Below are 8,007 nucleotides of genomic sequence, written 5' to 3' on the forward strand. Positions count from 1 at the left end.
ATAGAAAAAAACACATAAATAAATAAATAAAAATGGTAGAAAAAGAATAATAACTAAAAGCAGAGAAGATATAAAATAAAGTCAAAACAAAATAAGATAAAGATAAAAGATATAAAGGAATACAATAAAAACAAATAAAAACCAAATAAAGATAAGAGATATAGGAGATAAAATACAATCAAAATAAGATAAAGATAAAAGATATAAAGAAAGAAAATATAAAACAAATAAAAACAAAATAAAGATACAAGATATAAATAAAGAAAATATAAAACAAATCAAAACAAAACAAAGAGAGGAGATATAAGAGATAAAATAGAATAAAATAAAATAAAAAAGATATCCTGAATATTATATTTTTTAATTTTTAATTTTTCGTTTTTTTTTTCATTTATAAAAAAAATAAGAAAAAAAATGTTGAATAGTAGATTTTTTTAGTTTTTTTAATTTTTTTTTCGTTTTTTAGGGTATACTAAATAAATAAAAACTAATAAGAAGAAAACAAAATTTAAATATGCAAAAAAAAAATTAGGAAAAAAAAAATTATATAGATAAAAAGAAAAACCTGATAACCAAAGTCAAATTGGATTCCCCGGCAACAGCGCCAAATTTGATAGCAGTCGTTTTGTTGTCAAATTAATATGATTCTAACATAGACTTGTCTAACACTAGAGAGATGATAGTATAATTGTGGTTAAATAACCTCAAGTCGTCTCCCAATGAATCCAATAGTAAAATCAGTAAATCAATGTTTAGAATCTATCTGCAAGCAATAAAGGTTAACAATAAAAATAATAATAAAAAGGGTTAAGATAGTTATGCATAAAATATAAAAGAGATTGAAATAACAAATAAAAAGTGGTTGATCCCAAGTTCTTCCACCATTGAATTCTTCACAGGTTCTCTAAAGATTAATCTTTTCTCAATCCTCCAACAGAGCTAAACTAGATTGAACATGCGCCGATCTGATTCAACTTAAACTCACCAGTAAAGCATGCGTCTACTGGTTTAATCAATACCCACTTTGTTCGATGCGCATACTCCATGGGAATGCTTATCTCCTCTCTCTTGAATCATGTGCCCAAGAAATTAATTAGAATGATGCGAACTAACTAAGAAACCAAAGTTTAAGACAAAGAAGACTCTCAATCATGCGTTCAAGTACAACCTCTCACAAAAACTAGTTTTCCAAAAGATTAGACAATAAAAACAACTGCTATAGAGAATTAAAAATCAAAACTTTTATTGAACAAAACCTCAGAACTCAATGAGAAATTACAAAAGAATCAACCAAAAAGGTTTAAATTTCAATGCGGAGGCAAAACAAAAGAATTACAAAGAAGAAAAGAAACTAAGAAAATCCTATGAAGCTGTCCTTTCTCCTTGATGCTTGTGTCTTTTTATAGGTTTTTCTGCTCCAAGGATCTTGGGAAAATATTGTAGTTTATATTTTTTAATAGTTTCCAACTTTCCAATTTTGTTTAAGATATTGTAGATTTTATTTTCTCTTTCTTCTCCTCAAAATTTGTTTCCTGTTTTGGTTCAAGAAACAACTTGGACTTTTGCATATTTGGCCTATTCACAAAGGTAGATGTTTCCTTTGGATAATTTACTCTTAAAACACAAAATTAACAAAAATAATAGTTAAGGCCCAAATAAACCCAATTATAAGAATATTAATTAAAACATTGGATTTATTTATTATTATAGTCCAATAATATATGATTAAGTTTTTTGAATGTGAATAAATATATGCTCATCAATGGTTGAAGAGATTTATTGCAGTTGCCACTTTCCTCAAGCTGAATGAGGGAGTACTTTTTCTCTCACTTTTATTATACACATGTATTTGTTGATTTTACATTGAGGACAATGTATGATTTAAGTGTGGGGAGGAGAATCATAGTTTAGGATTTATCTTTTGTTGATTTATTTTGTGTTTTTTATTTTGTTTTATTTGTTTGAATTTCTTTTTTCTTCTGTTAAAATAAATAAGTTCTTTAGGATCGTCTAATGGCTGACATGTTTCATAATTCTAGCAAATCTTGGTTTCTTGATATTTGTTGTTTAGATTTTCTTAAAAGTTGATAAATAAGTTGGTTATGAGAAACTTTTTGGTTGAATCTTTTGATAGACTATCCCTAGTGAGTTTTTTAGCCTTAATTGATATATCATTTAATACTCTTTTTAGTGTGTTTTCACTCATGTTTGCTTATACTCTAGAACTTAGCTTGATTCTTTGTTTTACAACTGTGATTTACGTGCATGAACTGACATGATAGAGACATTCTTGTTTAAATTAACCCACTAGCCATATTAGCCTACCTTTATGATTATCCATTTGTTAGCCCCTTGAGCCTATATCCTTTTTCTTATTTTTAACCCTCATTACAAGCCTTAAAACAGAAAAACCATGTTTGTCCCTACCTTATAAGATAAAGGAGCTTTGATATTATTTGGGAATAGGCTTTTGAATAAGTGTGGAGGTGTATCTCATTTTTATAGTTTACGTCTTCAAATACAAAAAAAAAATAGAAAGAAAAAAGATACAACAAGAAAAAGAAAAGCAAATAAAAAATAAGAGTGGATCCTCTAATACATTGGATTGGTTGTCTACTATATGAAAAAAAAATGATATCTTGAAATAAAAAGAGGAGTTGAATTGTCATGATACTTACATTTGTTTTTAGATCTATCGTCTATTGTTCCTTTGTTTTTCTATGGTTTTTAAGCCTAATTTCCCCCTTTTACCTTAGCCTCATTACATCCCTTATGAAGTCCTCTTGATATTTGATTGCATGTTTTTCAATTGTTGTGAATATCAGAGTCGTGATAAGCATACAATAGTGTTTGTCTGCATGGGTGATGAGTGTAAATACAAACCCTAAACACTTGAGAGTTGGAGAGTGTCCAGTGAAGTTTTGTCAAATTTGATTTAACCTTTGATTTCAATTACCTACTTGTATATTAAAATATAGGAATTTCCATTCACATTTTTATTGATTCGTTGATTTCTTGAAATTATATTATGTTTGTCATTATGAATTCTTAGAATTTGCTATTTGTTATTTGCATTGTTTTTCTTTTCTTTTTAAACCTTAGAGTGTTTTGCCCAGGAGTGCAAAAGGATAAGTGTGGGGATATTTGATGAGCATATATTTATTCACACACAATAATCTTAATCATAGATTATTTGACTATAGTAATAAATAAATCCTTTGTTTTAATTAATATTCTTATAATTGGGTTTATTTGGCCCTTAACTCTTATTTTTGTTAATTTTTTGTTTTTAGAGTAAATTATCCGGAGGAAGCATCTACCTTTGTGAATGGGCAAATATGCAAAAGTCCAAGTTGCTTCTTGAACCAAAATAGGAAACAAATTCCGAGGAGAAGAAAGAGAAAATAAAATCTACAATATCTCAAAAACAAAATTGGAAGCATATCTTCTGCAAAATACAAGAATTATGGAAAGTTGAAAACTTGGAAACTGTTAACAAAATATAAACTACAATATTTTCCCAAGATCCTTGGAGCAGAAAAGCCTATAAAAAAACACAAGCATCAAGGATAAAAGGAGGAGCTTCATAGGGTTTTCTTAGTTTCTTTTCTACTTTGTAATTCTTTTGTTTTGCCTCAGCATGGAAGGTTAAACCTTTTTGGTTGATTTCTTTGTAATTTCCCATTGAGTTATGAAGTTTTGTTCAATAAAATTTTCGATTTTTAATTCTCTATAGCAGTTGTTTTTATTGTCTAATCTCCTGGAAAACTAGTTTTTGTGAGAGGTTGTACTTGAACGCATGATTGAGAGTCTTTCTTGTCTTAAACTTTTGTTTCTTAATTACTTCGCATCATTCTAATTAATTTATTGGGCACATAATTCAAGAGAGAGGAGATAAACATTCAAATGGAGTATACGCATTGAACAAAGTGGGTATTGATTAAACAGTAGACGCATGTTTTACTAGTGAGTTTCAGTTGAATCAGATCGACGCATGTTCAATCTGGTTTATGATTGATAAAGAATTAATCTTTAGAGACCCTGTGAAGAATTCAATGGTGGAAGAACTTGGGGATCAACCACTTTTTATTTGTTATTTTAATCTCTTTTATATTTTCTGCACAACTATTTCAACCCCTTTTTATTATTATTGTTATTGCTAACTTTTATTGCTTGCAGATAGATTCTAAACACTGATCTACTGATTTTATTATTGGATTTATTGGGAGACGACTTGAGGTCTTCTGACCACAATTATACTATCATCTCTCTAGTGTTAGACAAGTCTACGCTAGAATCATATTAATTTGACAGCATAACGACAACAAAAAGTTAATAAATTTAAATGGTCTTATCTAAATAAAATATTTGAATTTTTTTCAAAATAATTAAAAAGAAGATTTAAATTAAATATATTTGAATGTTTAAAATTAATTTTTTCAATTCCAATATATAAGTGATTAGTACTCAATATTTTGAGTGTTTGGTAGTTGAGTGTTATATTTAAGTTTAAGCAATTGGAATGAGTGGAATATTAAGTTTGTAAAAATATAGTAAATATATAATAAAAATTTTATAGTAATTTTATAATTTATTATATAGAAATAATATTTATGTGTGTTACAGGGATGGTTTATATCTTATGAAAATGAAGAAGTATTGCAAAATTTTGAAGTATTTTATTTGTTGAGAGGTGATGATATTTTTTTTTCTTTATTCAACTCAATTGGTAAATTTAGAAAAAAAATTTAAATCAATTAAGTTGAATTGAGTGAAATACTACATACATTTTAAATTAAATGAAACCACTTATATTTATATAAATACAAATGTTTAGTTGATCTTTTTATATCTTATTGTTATGATACATATTAATACTTTTAAAAAAGTTCAATTAATATTTATCTTCTATAACATTAAAAATTTTAAGCAATAATTGTTTACATAAATTGTACTAACTAAGGTCCTGACCGTATGAACGAGTACATTTTGGTCTCCTAAAGCAATTATCACCTAATCATTAGTTTAACACACTTAATTAGTACCTAATGTCAAACTTAATAGTGATATTCATGCTAATCAGATCTAGCAACTCATAGACTCAACTTGACTCTATAAATAGGTCGAGAAGATCCAATCCAAAGTATGCATTTAATAACATTTATTACTCACAATTACTAAATATTGACTTGAGTTTTGGAGGACCTTTTGCAGGTAACCCCCTCCCCCATCGAGACCTTTTCGAAGCCTAAAGCAAAGAGACACAGGTATACAAGACTCAAAGGATAGTCCATACAAGAACATAAGTAATTCCATGTCATATGATATAATAGTAAATTTTTATGACTATGTAATTTGGAACAACCTCTACTAAAAAATTCATGAAAATGACTTTATTAATTATCCACAAGAAGACACAAGCTATTTTGGATGAGTTATTATTCTTTCGTAAATAAATTATTTTAGAGTAAAATCTAGTTTTGATGTTTGCAATAGATGATTTTAAAAATAATAAAGGTTAAAAAAATTTATTTTAACTTTTTAGTTTCATTTTATCAATTTCAGTATTTCTTTACACTCTTTCTTATATTTTCTCTCTAAAATTCAAATTCCATTTTTCATCTTTTCTTTGATCAAAAGTTGCATTGTAAAAACAATAAAATTAGGATGTTTTAATTCTATCATATTTTGTTTTAGAGTAAGTTTTCTTTTCTCTCATATCTCAAAGTTCTATTTCTTTGTAAGGTTTACATGAAATGGATATAGGTCTTACATGTAACATCTAAGAAAATTAGAACAATATTTACTAATCTAGGTTAACAATGACATGTTTTGTTTGTGAATCAGGTTTCCTAAGGACAAGTTAGAGTTAGAATTAGGGGCCTAAACAAGAGGGGAGTGAATTTTTTTGAAAGATTTTCGCAAAGATTGAAGGTAGAGTGAAGAACTATGAAGAATGAATCAATTGATTTTTTGTTCAACTCAATAAAAGTTCATTTTTAAGTTTGTTTCCAGAAAATCAACCAGTTGTTTTCACGAAACAACCAGTTTCTTATACCAGCAAAATGCAAAACAATGTTAAAACAGTGTATGAATGTAGGGATAGAGAAAATCACACAAGATGTTTATACTGGTTCACTTTTAACCAAAAGTTACATCTAGTCTCATCTAACCACTGTGAATTCACTATGTAATCAAACCTAGATTACAAAACACACACCAAGGGTGATGATTTTGAACCCCTCAAGATCACACACCACTCTTTGGCACCACACAGTTTCCAGGAAACACCTTTCTTGAAACTGCCTTACACTCCAATACAAAAATACAATGTTTGAATAAGAAGAGGAATAAAATACACCTGGGTAAATCAAAGCTTAAATTTTTGTTAAGGTTCTCACAAAAAACAACTAGTTGATTTATCGAAACATCTGGTTGATGTTGTTTGATAGCAAAGCCAAAACAAAGCTAAGCTTTTCCAAACCATTTTAAAATCCACTAAGTGTCAACAACAGGTTGATTAGACAATTCAACAGGTTGAAATTTTACACCCTTTTAGAAAACTCATCTTTTCAAAAAAGTAAATATACAAATGAACTTGGATCATCTTAAGGAGTGAATAAACAAGTTAAAAACTACTAGACAACACACACCTAACAACAAGGTCTTCAAGATTTCCACATGGATTTGGAGACATCAAAGCATCCTATTCAACAGTTAGGACCTTCCTAACATAACCTAACTTTGAAATCTTTCTTTAAGGAGTCAAAATAGATTGAAGAAGGGTTGATATATTTACTTAATTTCAATTGAGTTGGAATTTTGATGATAATTAAAAATATGAGAGCTTAATATAATGTTAATTCTTGGATTTGAAATGGTATATGAATGAGTTGTTTTGAGGTTTTATGTTAACATGTTTCAAAAGTGAAGGAAATCAGTTTTTGAAAGTAGGTAATTGAAAAAATGAGTCTTTGAATTTGATGTTGAGATTGAAATAGAATTTGATGGAGTTAAATATTTTTTGAACCTTTGAATAAATTAGTATGCTATTCTGTTTTGCTTTTGAATTTAATTTTTAAGTAACCATATGGTATTAGAGATAGTCTTTTAAGTTATAACCATCTTATTGATGATAAATGCAATTTGGACTTGGGATATGTATTTGGGAATATAAACATTTATTTATGATATGAAATATAAAACAAATGTATGTTGATATTTTATTATGTTGGAAAGCTTAAGAGATATTTTAGATTATTTTCATGACAAACAAGTTTTACATTTTTGTATAAATTTATATTTCAGGTGTTTTTATCCAAATGACACATTCTTACTCAAGTGAAAATAAGGGCAAGACTAAGTTCTCTTTCCAATGTGCATTACAAGAAAATCATGAAATAGAAATCAATTTTAGAGACAAAAAATAATTAGTTGCTATAATGACTAAATAAGAGACCATTTTAGAGACTAATAAAAATTTTGGTTTCTAAATTAGTTTCTATTATTTTTAAATGGTTTCTAAATTGGTATCTAATTAGAAACAAAGGTTTTTGCTACCAAATTTAGAATCTAAATAATTGGTAGTTAAAACATTGGTAGCTAATTAGATACTAATTTAGAAACTATTTAACAATAATAGAAACTAATTTAGAAACCAAATTGTTTCTAGTCTCTAAAATGGTCTCTAATTTAATTACTATAGCAATTAATTATTTTTTATCTCTAAAATTGGTTTCTAATTGATGATTTTCTTGTACTTGTGGTTTTTCTTGAAGTGAAATTTTCGTGCTCAAGCGAATATAAAAGTGATACAAATATCATTTTTTGGGAAGAATTGTTCCTTAATCCATAATATTTCGCTCAAATGACACTATATATGATAATTTGTATATAATTGAAGGATTTGTGATTTGTGTTTATATAGTGAAAAATGAAGTGAATTATATTTACGATGTATTTTTAAGTTGTATATACTTGATCATATTATAAACAAAATGTTGAAAT

Source organism: Phaseolus vulgaris, chromosome 1 (assembly GCF_051622355.1).
Source record: "Phaseolus vulgaris cultivar YP4 chromosome 1, ASM5162235v1, whole genome shotgun sequence".
NCBI lineage: Eukaryota > Viridiplantae > Streptophyta > Magnoliopsida > Fabales > Fabaceae > Phaseolus > Phaseolus vulgaris.